At 38.7% G+C, this 17,288-nt stretch overlaps 1 long non-coding RNA gene across 2 annotated transcripts in view; it reads right to left on the reverse strand.

The window, feature by feature from the left end:
- Positions 1-17,288, reverse strand: part of LOC127569761 (uncharacterized) — a 135,636-nt gene that overhangs the window by 79,758 nt on the left and 38,590 nt on the right. The window contains exon 1 of one of the 2 annotated variants that reach the window (XR_007956239.1): positions 10,602-10,650. The exons of the other annotated variant lie outside the window; for it this stretch is intronic. This is a non-coding gene — a long non-coding RNA (uncharacterized LOC127569761). Of the gene's footprint in view, positions 1-10,601; positions 10,651-17,288 lie in introns of those variants that run through there. 2 annotated transcript variants of the gene reach the window in all.

Consider the following 17,288-nt stretch of genomic DNA (forward strand, 5'->3'; position numbering starts at 1 on the left):
ACCCAGCACTTAAACTTAATGAATTAGAATATACATAAATTATCCAAAACCTATCCCTGTTCCTTGGTACCATTCCTTAACGTTGCAGTAATGGATTTGCTCTTCCTGTGCCAGGATAACCAGGTGCAGATTCAGCAGACAAATTGCCCAACATAAGAACCGCGGAACTGCCACAATGTCATGCTTCTTCTCTGGACTCATTGAAGAGCCCAATGTTGGAACACAGTCAGGAAAATGCCTGCAAAGAATGGCCAGCAAGTTTCGGATTTCTGTGATGGTGTGGGAATCCTGAGCTTTATGGCATTTAATGCAGAGAAATATTTGGTGCAGAACAATTGACAATTCTGCACAAAACTTGACAAGAGTAAATGAACTTTGACTCAACACTTAAGCTACATCTTGACATATTAATGCTTTGGGAAGGGTTAGCTATAATGAAAATGCAGCTAAAATCAAAGTGCTCCTGTCATGTATCCACACCTTATCCAACTGTTTATTTTTCCAATTCTCTCACAGAAATGATGATATTTTTGTTCTTCATCCACTCCATATTAAAATCAACAACATGCTTTTCCTTTCTGTAGCCAAAAGCTGGATGTAGTACAGTTTAAAAAAAATTACAGTTCTGGCAGAAGTTTAATCCTTTCCAGGTTATCGAGCGAGCAAACTTGTCTGGATTAGCGTCAGCATAGAACAAACACTGATTAATTGACTGATAATCTAATGATAATTATTTCATGAGAATTTATTTTTGATAACTTAAAAACCATTAAGATTCCATTTGACTAGTGAGTGGGTTATACACTACCAGGAAGAAAGATCTGTGTGTGAGAACTAGTGTGACCACATGTGAAGCATCAGTGCCATTTCTGTCCTGAATGGATGAATAAAATTCAGGTTAGCCTTTTAACCTTGATTACTGTCTAGTGTCTCCTTATTAAATATTGGCTGAGAAGCAGATCAAGAGTGACTGTTATGCCTTGTTTAGGGTCTCTGATGAAGAATGGCCTTTGAATCTGCTATCAGAGACCTGTGTGATGAGTTAGCACTACGAGGAGGACTGGACAAAGAGACATTGGACGCAAAAAGGAAGTGAAAAATTGCAATTGATTTTAGAAAAGTTTGGAGAAAAATCAGAATTTGGGAGAAAGTTGCATGACCGTGTCAAACAAGACAGAATAAACATAGATCCTTTATCTATCTACCAGTGAGTGTGTTGTCAACAATGGTAAACAATATCATGTATTGTTTTCTAATAATCAACCAGAAACGACTCCAAACTAGGGTAGCCTCAGCTTGACAAGTATGATATTATTGTGAGGAGTGGAGAAATAACCTAAGCTCTGCCCAAGACTGCAAGAAATTGCAGAGTTGTGAACATAGCCCAGTCCATCACGGAAACCAACCTCCCTTCCATTGACTCTTCTACACTTCTCACTGCCTTGGGAAAGCAGCCAAAAGGGACCTTTCCCACTCCGGTCATTTTCTCTTCTTCCCCTCTTCCCCACCCCCCCCCCCCCCTCCAATGCAGAAGATATAAAAGCTTGAGAACACATACCACCAAGTTCTACAGACCTCTCATATGATCTCATCATAGCCCTTGCATTTTACTTGCCTATCTGCACTGCACTTTCTCTGTAATGGTAACACTATATTCTGCACTCTTTTTTTTCCTTTTGTCATACCTCGATTTCCTTATGTATGGAATGATCTGTCTGGATGGTATTGGTATAGGTTTATTATTGTCACTTGTACCGAGGTACTGTGAAAAACTTGTATGGTATACCGATCGCACAAGTCAATTCATTACACAATGCAGTTACATTGGGTTAGTACAGAGTGCATTGATGTAGTACAGGTAAAAACAATAACTGTACAGAGTAAAGTGTCACAGCTACAGAGAAAGTGCAGTGCAATAAGGTGCAAGGTCACAACAAGGTAGATCGTGAGGTCATAGTCCATCTCATCCTATAAGGGAACCTTTCAATAGTCTTATAACAGTGGGGTCGAGGCTGTCCTTAAGTCTGGTGTTATGTGCCCTCAGGCTCCTGTATCTTCTACCCGATGGAAGAGGAGAGAAGAGAGAATGACCCGGGTGGATGGGGTCTTTGATTATTCTGGCTGCTTCACCAAGACAGTGAGAGATAAAGACAGAGTCCAAGGAGGGGAGGCTGGTGTCCGTGATGCGCTGGGCTATGTCCACAACTCTCTGCAGTTTCTTGCGGTCCTGGGCAGAGCAGTTGCTGTACCAAGCCGTGATACATCCAGATAGGATGCTTTCTATGGTGCATTGATAAAAGTTGATGAGAGTCAAAGGAGACAAACCGAATTTCTTTAGCCTCCTGAGGAAGTAGAGGCGCTGGTGAGCTTTCTTGGCCATAGCATCTACGTGATTTGACCAGAAGAGGCTGTTAATGATGTTCACTCCCAGGAACTTGAAGATCTCAACCCTCTCGACCTCAGCACCATTGATGTAGACAGGTGCATGTACACCGCCCCCTTTCCTGAAGTCAATGACCAGCTCTTTTGTTTTGTTGACATTGAGGGAAAGGTTGTTGTCATGACACCATTCCACTAATCTCTCTATCTCCTTCCCGTACTCTGACTCATCGCTGTTTGAGATACGGCCTACAACAGTGGTATCATCTGCAAACTTGCAGATGGAGTTAGAGCAGAATCTGGCCACACAGTCATGAGTGTATAGGGAGTAGAGTAGAGGGCTGAGGACGCAGCCTCGTGGGGCACCAGTGTTGAGAATGATTGTGCCGGATTGTGCCGATTGTGGCATGCTAACAAAAGCTTTACACTGTACCTCAGTACATTTGACAATAAAATACCAATTATTCTGTAACACCCTAGATTTTCAGTTTGAACTCCTTTCGCTCTCCCTTGCCCTCACTTGCATTTTCCCTGATGATATTAACAGCTACAATAGCTCTTCATTGGCAGCCTTAAGGCATGGAGCTTCATCAGAGTGTTTGCCTAGTGCCCGTCCACCCCACAGGTTTATGTTAAATGAGGTCACACCTCAAAACAGTGGTCCTCTCCTTACTATGTGTATGGCAGCCAAATGGCCCACACATCCAGATTAAAACCAGCACCATTATTGTTCTCTGAAAAAGAGGAAGGATCACATGAAAAGAAAACAACATTCATTTCCATTTATGGCATAAGTGACAGGAAGCCTAATTCAGCCACCACACATAGAATATTATGCTATTATTAGGCAGTTGGCTTTACAGGAAGGGTAAGGAATGTTAATTCTCTAACAGCACTGAAAACATTGCAAACCATTCTCATTTCATTGAACTTCTCTCTTCCTCTCCTCACTCAAAGATGCTGCTCAATATAAAAATCACATTGCAGCCTTTTCCTGTTTTCCCTCAGGTTCATCCTGTTCTACTTTCCACGTGACTTACCATTTGTTACACTTCATCAAATGAAATCTAATATCTTCCGCTATCAAAAGAATGATTTAGTGTCAGCAAACAAGTGCTGCTGTACTGTGAAATCCATTTTTTTAAAGTATCAAGAATAGGCTTTACTTTTATCTGATCATATGAAATCATTTTCTGGAGGTGCCAGAATAACTCAATGATTGCTCACAATGTTAGGTCCGAATGGATCACTGTTTCAGGCATAGTTGTCCAGTTTCAAATTTCTAACCTTCATACTTTTAATTTTAAGGACTTTTGAAGTACCTTGGATATTATTCCTTTCCCAACCAATACCACCAAATACTGTCCAGACATTTATTCTTCATCCTCTGTTTGTAGAACCTGAAGACACTTCTAACATTAACCAACTATTTCTAAGTCTCTTTTGTGTGTCTCAATATGATTCAAGTCATATAAATAGAAGTTTTTCATTCTTTCTAGCCTATCTTTTGATTGTAATCAAGAACTAGGACACCTTCTGTACCTTGGATGCCGCAGGAAGATTTTACAGATTTATTCAGTTTTTTTCTTACTTATGTTGAAGCAGTTGCTATTGTATTCCCATAAAAATCAGTAACTTAAACAAGTATCTTATCTAAGGAAAGTAGATTCATGTTGGAACCGATAACTGTTGATTCTATTTCGTCCATGGAAGCTTGCTTTAGAACACTGGGGTGCCACATTTTGTGAAACTATTTTCTCTTTACAAATCTGTGCAAATTGAGGCCAGCATAATTTTCAACAGACATCAAACTTTGAGACACATTATTAGTACAAAGCCACTCTTAAATAATTCATAGCTTTCCTTTTTCCTTTGCTCGTACCTTTCACGATACTGCAGTTCATTCTAATAGTTTGCTATCCTCTTGCAGAATGAACTGGCAAAGCATGCAATCATTCATGTTATAAAGAAATTGTAATCAAATTTGTTTTAAACATATCACCTTTAGAACATAATGTGGGAATGGCTTTTAAATACTTAAATGTTTTATATGGTGAAGGCCAATTAATGATATAATGTGATAATCTACCAGGATCTTTCCAGTAAAATCTTAAATGGAGCCCCATAAAATCTAGAGTCCTTCGATCCTAACAAGTTCCAGGATTCACCACTTGTGTGTCCGGGGGTGTACAACATCTGCTGGAGCAGATCTGGTGTAAGTCTTCTTCTTAGGTTGTCTCTCAGGATCAAAGGTAACTTGCTTCCTTTCTGGTTTTATGTTTTTTTAAGTCACTAATGAGGCAGACTCTTTCACAGATGGCAGTCATTTGCAAGTCACACTTCAGCATTATTTCAGTCGAAATTATGTGGATCTTTGCTAGGGACCAATCTGTTACATGGAGCTTCCTTGTGATGCATTTGCTCTTTCAGAAGTTATTTGATCAAGGCTGGGGAAACAGTGTTACTGATTTCTTGGCCACCTGATAGACTCAGGGCATCCCCTGAATGTATACCATTTGGCATAAAGTGCTATGTTTAAGGTGGATGGAAGTTCTGTCTCAAACGACTCTGGAGGACATTTGCAGTGGTGACTGAGTACCAGTATATTTGGTATCAAATTAATGTACAGACCTTTCACTCTATATCTGGTTCATGTGCCATGGAAATGTGCTGCTAAGGTCCACAGAGTTTTGGGACTGTGATATCTAGGATTTAAGGCATCCTTGCAAAGAGGTTCAATTTCTCATTCTGTTCCTCTGCCTCTTCAGTTCAGTGTCTGCTTTTATCATATTAAGAAAAAAAAAGATTGATTCTATTTACTGCAGCAAGTTGTGTTACATGGTGTGTTCAGATTGTGTAGTCATGAGCTGATCATTCTCTGACCTTTGCGAACTGTGGGAGTCTGTGTTTTTGAAGAAGACTGCAAATGGTATCATTCTGTTCCCAGCTAGAGTGGAGATGAGGATCTCTAATGTAAACTGGAGAAGAAGAATCAGCTACTAGAATTAATTTTACATAATTTTTTGTCCTCCCTCAATTCCTACCACAGTTAATCTTTGTGCCTTCGAAACTGGAACTACCTTCCAGTTTTCTCTTTTGGATTTCTATATCCACAAAGTTAATCATTGTCATGTGATAAACAAGTTAATCAAAGTTAATCAATGCCAAGTATGGTTGAAGCAAGTGAATAATTGTTTGGACTGTACGTGAACCAATGTGTCCGTTGTCAAGCTATCCAATAAGTCAACATTCATATTGTGGTTTAAAAATAATGGTGATAAGAATTGTAAAATTTTATAATTTCCCACAGTACCTAAGGTACTGCAACCATTAAAGGAGGAAATCACATGATCCATGCATACTCCTGCTATCCTCTTTGGTTAGGCCAGGCAGAAGAAACTGAAGAGAAAACTGGAAGGTAATTCCCACTTCTAACTCACAAAGAGTATATGTGATAGGGATTGAGGGAGGATAAAAAAATGTATGTAAAGCCGCTTTTTCCTCTCCAGCCTGCACTATAGACTCCCACCTCCACTCTGGCTGGGAGTCGAACGATATTATTTGCAGTCTTCTTTATGTACCCAGACTCCCACAGTTCACAAATGCTGGAGGACATGCCCTCGTGTCAGGTTTCTTCTGTCACCCCTTCACGGACACTCCAGTAAAATTAATGAGGAGTAAAATGAAGGAAGTGCATCAGCCTGAACATTGTATGTCTGGATCCCTATCAAAGGGCATCCATTGGTGCAATCCCAGGAATTCTGAAGCCATTCTATAGGAACAATGACCTGGGCCAAAGGATGTCTGCTCTATTTTTCTTTCCACTGTGCATGAGGAATCCAGAATTCACCCACTCGACTCTACTTCTTGCTGACCTCCTTCACTCTTTATTATGTGGTGAATCTACATAAATATTTTTCTAAGCAATTGTTCTTCATAAACTAAATCTGGCCATAAAGTACTCAATAAGTCCCCACACCCTTTAAATACTTGCAAATTACACTAAAAATGCAACTAACGATATTATTTTAACACTAAACACAAATTTCTTTTGCTGGAATTTGCAATCATTTTAATGCCTTTAAAAGTTAGAGTGTTCCAAAATCTACCCTATAAAGATCAGGAAGAATAATATTTTCAAGACTTGAACTATTGTGTATTTGTATTTGTAAGTGTATTTACTGCCAGTAAGTGATACAACAAATAATCCAACAGAAGGGAGTGATTTTAAAGTTCAGTTTTTTCTTCCTAAATGTTACTTTGGCAACATTCCAATACCCTCAGCATATTCAATAGAGGAGATGCAGGAATGAAACAGGCTTGTGTTTTTAACAGCAGGAAAACAATAACAAAGGGGTGGGGCTGTAATGAAGGCATGCCTGTAAATGTAATCTACAGCTGATAGGATCATCATTCTGAAATTAATTTTTTGGCATACATTGGAAATCAAGAAGTTATTTGGTCATGTAACTTCTTCTACTCATTGTATTTTTTTTAATGAAACAAAACAATAAGTAATCAATTTGGATGAATTTCATGAATGGCTGGATAATAAAATTGAAATCACATAATTCAGATACTTTAATTATATATTCCTCCCTTGTTAATTTCTTAATCATATTTTACATCAAGCAGAGCTTAGTTCATTTTATTTTGTTTGAAAATAAAAGCTTTCTTTGCAATAAAATCTTGATTAGTTTCTTGCTTTGGAGACCTTACATTACATAATAAAAGAAACTTATGTCTGATTCTATCAAACTGAGAATGAACTTGATAACTGACAGGAGAAAAAATACCCTGAAGAATGGTCAGAATGAATGGTCTTAAAATGTATGGTTAGATAAATCTCCAGAATCTGATCAGGTATATCCAAGAACACAGTGGGAAGCTAGAGAAGAAATAACGGGAGCCTTTGCAGAGATATATGCATCATCGTTATCAATAGGTGAAGTGCTGGAAAAATGGAGGGTGGCTAACGTCGTGCCTTTAGTTAAGAAGGGCTGCAAAGAAAACCCTGGGAACTATAGACCAGTAATCCTAACATCTGTGGTAGGTAAATTATCAGAAGGGATTCTGAGGAATAAGATACACATGCATTTGAAAATACAGGACTTGAGCACAGCTTTGTACTTGGGAAATCATGTCTCCAGAAGGTCAATGAGGGCAAGGTGATAGATGTAGTATATATGGACTTCAGTAAGGCCTTTGATAAGGTTCCACGTGGAAGACTGCAGTGGAAAATTAGACCACATGGAATCCAGGGTGAGCTGGCTAATTGGATACACAATTGGCTTGATGGTAGAAAGCAGAGGGTGATGGTGGAAGGTTGTTTATCGGACTGGAGGCCCGTAACTAGTTGTGTTCCCCAGGTGTCAGTGCTAGGCCTATTGCTATTTGTCATCTATATCAATGATTTGGATGAGAATATACAAGACATGGTTAATAAGTTTGCAAATGACACTGAAATAGGTGGTGTCATTGATAGTGAAGATGGTTATCAGGAATTACAGAGGGATGTTCATTAGCTGGGTAAGTGGGCCAAGGAATGGCAAATAGCGTTTAATTCGGATAACTGCGAGGTGTTGCATTTTGGAAAGACAAATCAGGGTAGGACTTTCACAGTGAACAGTCGGGCCCCGGGGAATGTTGTAGAACAGAGGGACCTAGGAGAACAAGTACATGGTTCCCTGAAAGTGGTGTCACAGATGGACAGGGTGATGAAGAAGGCTTTTGGTACACTGGCCTCCATCAGTCAGGGAAATGAATGTAGAAGTTGGGATGTAATGTTGCAGTTGTACAAGATGTTGATGAGTCCACATTTGGAATATTGTGTTCAGTTTTGGTCACCCTGTTATAGGAAAGATGCCATTAAGCTGGAAAGAGTGCAGAGGAGATTTATGAATGTGTTGACAGGAATCGACTGACAGAGTTATGGAGAGAGGTTAAGCAGACTGGTAGTTTATTCATTGATGAGGCTGATATTATAGAGGTATATAAGATCATGAAGGACATAGACAGGGTGAATGTGCACAGTCTTTTTCTCAGGGTTAAGGAATCTAGAAACTAGAGGGCATAGGTTTATGGTGAGAGGGGAGAGATTTAGTGGGAACCTGAACAGCAACATTTTCCCTCAGAAGACGATCCGTACATGGAATAGGCTGCCAGAAGAAGTGGTTGAGGCAGGTATATTAACAACATTTAAAAGGCACGTGGACAGGTACATGGATAGGAAAGGTTTAGAGGGATATGGGCCAAATGTGGGCAAATGGGACTGGCTTAGATGGGAATCTTGGTCAGCATGGACCAGTTAGGTCAAAAGTCCTGTTTCTGTGCTGTATGACTCGATAACTATACGACTCTAATGACACATTGTCTTATAAAAGATACATACAGCTTTCAAAGCTTTCCTTACTGTATCTGGCACTAGGATCATAACATCAAGCCTGTTATTCCACAATTTATGTATTTTTAAGCAACAGGCCAAGCTTTTATTACAAATTGTCCAGTATTAGTTTGCTTGTAAAATTGGTTTGTGTTGTAGTTTGAAGTTACTATTAGCTGCAACATTAAGGAATCTCTGAAAGCTATTGCACCTAAAGGTATGTTGTAAATTTTCCCAATGCTCTTTGGGCTCCTTCCCTATACAACTGTTTACATTATAAGATATCTATCTGTTTCTTATCGGTATTGAATTGAAAGTAAGAGATTATCTATAATGTCCAAAATGCTTGGAGAAGGTGAATTTAGTGAACCATGAATTTATATAATGGTTATTTGGATAGCAATTCTGACATTTTAAATCATGTTTTTTGAGTAAAGGAGGATAATTAAAGGTGAATCATTTCATCTTTCAGAAAAAATGGGTTAATCACAAATGCCTCCTTCATATTTATCTTCAACTCATTGTGATTCAGCAAGATCTGTGTCAAATATAATTGTGTAACTGAAACTCGCAAAAGCCATTGTAAAATGTTTTAAAAATGTTTGTATACGTATGTGGGAACCTAAGATATCTATGCATTGAGAATTTACTTATGAAATTAAAATGAGAATTATTTCTTACATAGTTAAAAATAAAGTGTTGGAAACATTCAGTAGTAGCAGAAAGGAACACGGGTGGAGAGACCAAAGGGAATGTCTATGATAGAATAGAAGCTTATGTCTGATTCTGACTGGAGGTCTGTGACCAGTGGTGTTCCACAAGGATCAGTGCCAGGACCTCTGTTTTTGTGATATACATATGAAAGATTTGGATTAAAATGTAGGTGCTCTGTTTAGGAAGTTTGCAGACAGCATGGAAATTGGTGAAGTTGCGAAAAGTGAGAAAAGTTGTCAAAGGATGCAACAGGATATAGATCAGTTGAAGATTTGGGTGGGGAAATGGCAGATGAAGCTTAATCTGGATAATTGTGAGATGATGCATTTTGGGAGGTCACATGCAAGAGGAAAACGTAAAATAAATGGTAGGATCCTCGGGAACATTGATGTACCGAGGAATCTTGGGATGCGGATCAATAGCTCCCTGAAAATGGCAGCAGGTGGATAGGGTGGTAAAGAAGCCTTCATCGAACAGGGTATTGACTATAAAACTTGGCAAGTCATGTTGCAGCTGTATAAAACTTTGGTGAGGCCACACTTGGAGTATTATGTGCATTTCTGACTGCCACACTATATGAAGCAATGTGGAGGCTTTGGAGAGGATGCAGAAGAGGTTCATCAGGATGTTGCCTGGATTAGAGTGTATTAACTATAAGGAGAGGTTGAAGAAACTTGGATTGTTTCCTTTGGAGCGTCAGAGGCTGAGACGTGACCTAATAGAAGTATATAAAGTTACGAGAGGCATAGATAGGGTAGATAGTCAGAGTCTTTTGCTAGGGTAGAAAAGTCAAATATTAGAGGGCATAGATAAGGGGGGAGAAGTTGAAAGGAGATTTATGAGGCAAGTTTTTTTACGCAGAGAGTGGTAGGTGCCTGGAAGACACTGGCAGGGAAGTTGGTGGTAGTGATACAATAGTAACATTTAAGAGACAGTTTGACAGACACATAAACATTCAGGGAATAGAGGGATATAGACCATGTACTGGCAGATGGGATTAGTTAGATTGCCATCATTGTCAGCAGAGACATGGTGGGCCGTAAGGCCTGTTCTTGTGCTTTACTGTTCTATATTCCATAGAAACTAATGTGTCCAGCTGACACAAATGCTTGCAGATTTTCAGTACCTCTTATTTTAATTCAGATTTCCAGCATCTGCAGTTTCTTGCTTTTCAATTATTTCTCGTGTATTTATTGCAGATTTTGTTCCCATGGTACATACTCTATGAACATATTCTCCAAATTACAGGTGTGCCCCAGCTGAAAGATAGGTACCTCAAGATTAGAACATAGGATCAATGTGACTTTTCGGTATTCAACAATTACTAATTTAGCAATGCTAAGGATAATCCATGCTCTGCACTGACCTTTAATTTCTATATAGGTTTCGCGACATCCTGTGATATTTTGTTAGATATGCTTAAACTATATGCAGAGGGAGTCTCCAAGAGCTTTAGATCTGCAGTGTTTGTTTAATTCAAAAGAATACTGAAACTTGGTTGTTTGGTATATTAGGGTGGTTGAGGAGGAGAGAGGAGCAGTATGAAATATGTGAGATTTAGGATGTAAATATGTCTCAACTACAAAATCTTACAATAGACAGGAAGAGCAGTCTGTTTCCTTTAAGAATTATGTGCTGTTCTAGTGATAAACAGATCATGAATTCTACTGTTTGCTTATTACAGCAAGAGATAAAATGAGACATCACCAGATGCTTTCATTCAAGCTAGATTTATGGCCGTTAGCAAATAAAAAGTTTAAAGATCAAGAGGCGGAAATATCTGTACAGCACAAAATGTAATATTGTCTTTTGTGTTATGTTTGGCTTAAATTTGATAAAGCTGTGCTAAAGAATCCACCATGAAGGAGAAAATATTGACTTGAGAGCAAAGAAGTGGAGAGCCCAGTTTTCGTCATGTCCTATTCTAGCAATGCACGTCAGATTAAGCCATCAACAGGATATGGCAATAGTGAAAGACTTTTAAGTTTATCTCCTACCTCTGAGGAAACAGCATTCCTCATTGACATGTGTCGTGGGAATTACTTCATGGCAATGGCATCGGCATGTTTCAAAAGTGCACCAGGTCCGTGTATCAGAATGATAGCCTGTGCTCTCTTAGGCAATATAGGGCAAAGTATTTGTGGCTCCGTGTTATCAATGTGATTGGACCAACTAATGCTTAACCTGTCAGATACAGGCCCCAACAGGCCCCAAAATTTGTTGGCTCTTCAATCATGGTAATTTTGGTAAGAGTCCTCTGATGGGCTCAGCATTTCATCAAGGATTTGGGTATGCCCAGGATTTCCCATGTAGTGGAATAAAAGGGGACAAGGGAAATGTGAAACCTTATATATTGGATTCCAGCTGTTCTGACTTTCAGAGAACCATGTCAATGAGATCATAATGTATCCAGTTCAATTTGAGACTTCACCCTAGACTTTGAAGGGATGCATTTTCAAGTAAATTATTTTTAAGCAGTATTCTTTAAGGAAGCCATTATATGAAAATATTTTCCCTGCCCTGGGGAGTAAAGTTGGATGACTACACCAGGATCCTCTGTCAGTATGTGTCCTTGCTGCTGCTGGATGCCTGCATTCCTACTGCAAGTACCCTAGTTTATTAGGGTCAGAGAAGAAGGATCCCAGTGGATGTATTTTAACATTATGGGTAAAATGCAATGCCTAAGTGAAATAAATATATTTTTGGTGTTTAATTTGCAGGATATGATTGCACTGGAGAAAGTGCAGATGAGGTTCACCAAGATGTTTCCTAGGATGGAGTGTTTCAGCTAAGAGGAGAGACTGGTTACGCTGGGTTTGTCTTTGGAACAGAGAAAGCTGAGGGGTGACCTGATTCAGATGTACAAAATAAGGGTGGACATAGATAGAGTAGATAATGAGAAACTTTTCACTATAGCAGAAGTATCTATGACCAGAAGGCATGGGTTTAAGGTAAGGAACAGGAGATTTATAAGGGATTTGAAGAAGAATTTTTCATACAGAGGTTTGTTAATATCTGGAATGCACTGCCTGAAGGGGTGATGGAGGTATCCCACTGTTATAAGACTATTGAACATATCCCTAGTACGATAAGATGGACTCTTGACCTCACAATCTACCTCGTTATGACCTCGCACCTTATGCATTGCACTTTCTCTGAAGCTGTTACATTTTATTCTGCATTCTGTTATGTTTTACCATGTACTACCTCAATGCACAATGTAATGTATTGATCTGTATGAACAATATTCAAGACAAGTTTTTCACTGTACCTTGGTACATGTGACAATAATAAACCAATTTGCCAATTTACTCCAATGACATTCAAGAAGTATTTAGCCGAGCACTAGAAATGTCAAGGCACCGAAGACTACAGGCCAAGTGCTGGAAAATGGGTTTGGTATAGATATGTACTTGATGGCTGGCATGGATATGGTGATCAGAATGGCAGGTTTCCATGCTGTATGACTCTTTGACATTATCATTGGGAAGTTTGGAAAAGATAGCATAAAAGGATAACAAATATTGCTCTCAATATCCAACAATAATTATTTTTGTTAAAGATTCTGCCCAGAGTACGATAATGTCATTAGGATCAGGAGATTCTAAGCATGACTACAAGGGCTGAATTAGGTCATTTCAGCCAACAATGGATGTGTTGTAGTTGGTGATATCCCTGAATTTGAGAGAAGGGAAGTGCAGCCAAGGCTGCCATCCATTATCCTTATTCAGTCATTAAAGTTGTAATGCAGCAAGTCTTGCTGATAAGTATTTATATGAGTTTGTTGAAGGAAAACAGAATCAATGCTTTGAATAGCCTAGACTCTCATTAGCTGAGCTTAAACATGATGATTTCCCACTGGGGCCAAGTACCAGAATGTTACAGTTGCCTGCGGAATTGTGCTTCAACAATTAGTAGCAGGAAAAGAGAAGTAAAAAAAACATAAATATAAAGGATCTTGCATCGTATCATCTTGTGTTTTTACATTAGAAGCTAAAACCTTTATGGATTGTGATATCCAGACTACAAAATTATAACATTTGATTTAAAAAAAGTAGTTGTAAAATATCCAGTTAATTTCTTGTTCCCACTTAATGGTCATTAAGAAACAATCAGTAATAAATGGGTGAACAATAAGGAATGCATTTCAAAAGCAGGGCATTCAGGTTAAACTTATATAAAATTTTCATTAGGCCAGGCTTAAAAGCACTGAGGCAATTCTGACTCCATATTACAAAAACAAAATACATGGAGGCATTGAAAAAAGTATTAAGAAGTTTTACAAGAGTGATCCCAGATTTCAAGAGGGTACAAGTATCTGGAGAGTCTAAAGGAATACAAAGAGAAGTCCCAATGAAGAATTTTATGAAGATTAAAGGAATCATTTGGCTAGAAGTGGAGAATGTGTTTCCACATGTGAGGGAATACAAAATTAGGAGTCATAAATCTAAGTCACATTAATATAGAGATATTGAGGGAAAATTTGTTTACATAAAGTAGAAGAATGTGGAATTTGCTACTGCATCAAATTATTATGGCATTTACCAAACAGGAATTTAAGGGGTATATAGACAGATGTGTGTGTGAGTATAGATCGGTAGAAATGTTGTCAGAGTGATGTGAAGTAAGGTGGGAAAACATAAACACTAATTGGGCTGTAGTGCTTGTTTCTGTGCTTTAATATTTTATATAATATAATAAATTAATTGTCAGAAATATTTAAATAATGCTGCAAGATCACATCTTAAGAATAGAGTTCATTAAGATCCTGTCTCATAACATGGTCATTTCTTAAAGATAAGAACTGATGATATTAAACATAGTCACGTAATAAGATTCTGTGTAACTGCTTTCAAAGGCAAAATACATATGTTTGATTCAAAATATGAATGAAAATAATTTTGTTAAAACATTGGTTACTTTTGTTGTTTAGCAAATAAGTTTAAAACATATAGATTGGTTGTTTGTGCTCAGAACCATTCTGCCTCGTATGTAAGCAGCTATTCATTTTCCTGTGCAGTTTTTATAAACAAGTACACCTCTGTACACCAGAATAGCAGAACATCTAAATGCTTTCGTAGTTTACATCTCTATTCATTACTCATTATCAACTTCTGCCTGCTGTCCCATTTGTTAGTGTCCTTCTTGCCACGTCAGTCATCTTAGCTTATGAATTTTATGTAAAATATATGCTGATCAAGCATAAATTAAAATGGTATTTACATTGCTCTTTATAGTTTTGTGCTTATATCTCATGACAAGCTCGCCTAATTTAGCTTTGGACTTTGCACAAATTCGTACATCACTGTGTTATCATCCATGAATTGACATTTTCCAAGAGAGATTATTATATCCGCTTAAAGCTGTTTTAATGATTACCGGAATGGACCTGAAGATAAAAGAGTGTGAGAAAGTGACATTGGTGGAAAATCTGGATTTTTGTAAGGGTTTTACTTTGCTTTTGAAAATGGTAACTGTTGTATAGATGAGGGCTAGTGTACCATTAGGAATTGAGTGTACCAAGTGACCTGACTTTATATATTATAGTACCAGTTAAACATTTGGGAATTAATTGACATCAATAGATAATGTTTTATCGGTAGCTGTACTTCTGTTGATATTCCTTATTAAGCACCAGCATTAATAAGTCTATCAACAGTATAATAACAAAGATTTGGGATGTTGCTGTTTAAGGGAGTATCTGGAAGCAATCAGGCGAGGTTCATAAAGGAGATTATCCTGATAGAGCATTAAAGATGGAAAACATTGAATAGTTTGATAAATACAAGGAATCACAGCATTTGTCTGCATATGGATTAAGTAGAAATGTTCCTGAGGGTGAACAATGTTTTCAAGGTGAGCCAAGACAGAACACAGCAATGTGGCCAATAAAAGAAGGTGTCATGATTGATGGTGGGAAGACTGGACACATACAAAACAGTGGTGATCCCATTGGTGCGACAAATCCAAGGACAAGGTCTCTTACTAGGACAGTGTAAAGACCTAAAAGGAACATTTTAAACCTCGTGCCTTCAGAGATTTTTGACATATCCAACCAAAGACCAGTTGGCGAATGTACAGTGCCAATATTTCCCAGTATTGACTGGGATTGCCTTAGTGTAAGGGTCCTCGATTGGGTGGAATTTGTCAAGTGCACCCGAAGGGTTTTTAAAATATTATGTAAAGAGTCTACTAAGGAGGGAGCTTTATTTGACCTTATTTTAGGGAATAAGGATGAGCAAGTGGTAGAAGTGTCCATGGTGGAGCCCTCTGCAAACAGTGATGACAATTTGCTAATCTTTAAGGAAAAGGATAATGTTGAACCAAGAGTTAAGGTCTTATATTTTGGAAGGGCTGACTTCTATAGTATTAGAGAGAACCTGGTGAAAGTAGATTGGGAGCAGCTGCTCTAGATGGAAAAGTGAAATAGTAAAAGATCAGAGTCAAGTCCCAGCAAGGGTAAGAAGCAAGGACGGTAATGTAAGGGAATGTTAGTTACCAAAGGAAATTGAAGATTTGAACAGGAAAAAGAAGGAAGCATGTGACAGATGCAGTATAGGAAACCATTATCAAATGAGTCCTTTGAGATTTATATGGAAGAGATCTTAAGAAAGCAGTTAGGAGGGCAAAGAGGGGACATGTCATGGCCCTGGCTAACAGAATTAGAGAGAATTCCAAAATGTTTTAGAAATATAAGCAAGAGGTAGCTACGAAAAGAGTAGGCCCCTTCAGGGACCTAAAAGGAAATCTTTGTGTGGAGCCAGAGGATATGTGTGGTATCCTGAATGGATACTTTATGTCAGTATTCACCAGGGAGCAGGTTTGCGAGGATGGAGAATTAGGAGAGGTATACGCTGATAGTCTGGAACATGTGTGTATCAGTCCCACAGTGTTATGGGAAGCAAGGGAGGAGATTGGTTAGGCCCTGGATGAGATTTTTGCATCATCTTTAGCCATGGGTTAGATACCAGATGACTGCAGGGTAGGTAATGTTGTCCTGATGTTCAAGAAGGTTGGTCAGGTAAGCCCAGAAACCATAGGGCAGTGTATTCTCAGGGATAGGATTTATGATCACTTGGAAAGGCAGGGACGGATGAGGGGAGGTGGGGGTGGTGAGCATGGTTTTGCACATGGGAAATCCTGCCCTACAAATCTGATTGAGTTTTTTGAGGAGGTTACTAAGAAAATTGATGAAGGCAAGGCAGTGAATGTGGTATTTGTGGACTTTAGCAAGGGTTTGGACAAGGTCCCACACATTAGGCTGATCCAGAAAGTTAGGATACGTGTGATCCAAGGTGTATTGGCAAACTGGATCCAAAATTGTCTTAGTGATAGGAAGCAGAGAGTAGTGGCAGAAGGTTGTTTCTCTGACTGGAAGTCTATAATCAGTAGGGTTCGGTGCCGGGACCTTTGTTGTTTGTTGTATATATTAATGACTCAGATGAGAATGTCATGGAGCCTGTTTCTGTACTGTATGACTCTCTCACTCTATGACTATGACAGTCAGCCTAAAGACACTGGCAATGAGGTACAAGCTGAACATGGGATTGTTCAGTGCACAGACTGACAGATGAAATAATTTGGGTGAGATTATTTGATACACTTCGAAGGAGTATGCAGATAAAATGTTATGATAGGCTATCCAAAGAGGAAAGTGAAACCTGAGCAAAAAGGTGAACTGAGCATCTAACCACAGGACCTTCCTAGAAGGAAGTAAGCCAGAAGATGGGTCCATGCACGCAAACGTTATGTGCTAAAGAGATCCAACAAAAGATCAAGTGATTATAGAGCCAAGGGCTGTGGTCAGACCACA

Source organism: Pristis pectinata, chromosome 4, assembly GCF_009764475.1.
Source record: "Pristis pectinata isolate sPriPec2 chromosome 4, sPriPec2.1.pri, whole genome shotgun sequence".
NCBI classification, from domain to species: domain Eukaryota; kingdom Metazoa; phylum Chordata; class Chondrichthyes; order Rhinopristiformes; family Pristidae; genus Pristis; species Pristis pectinata.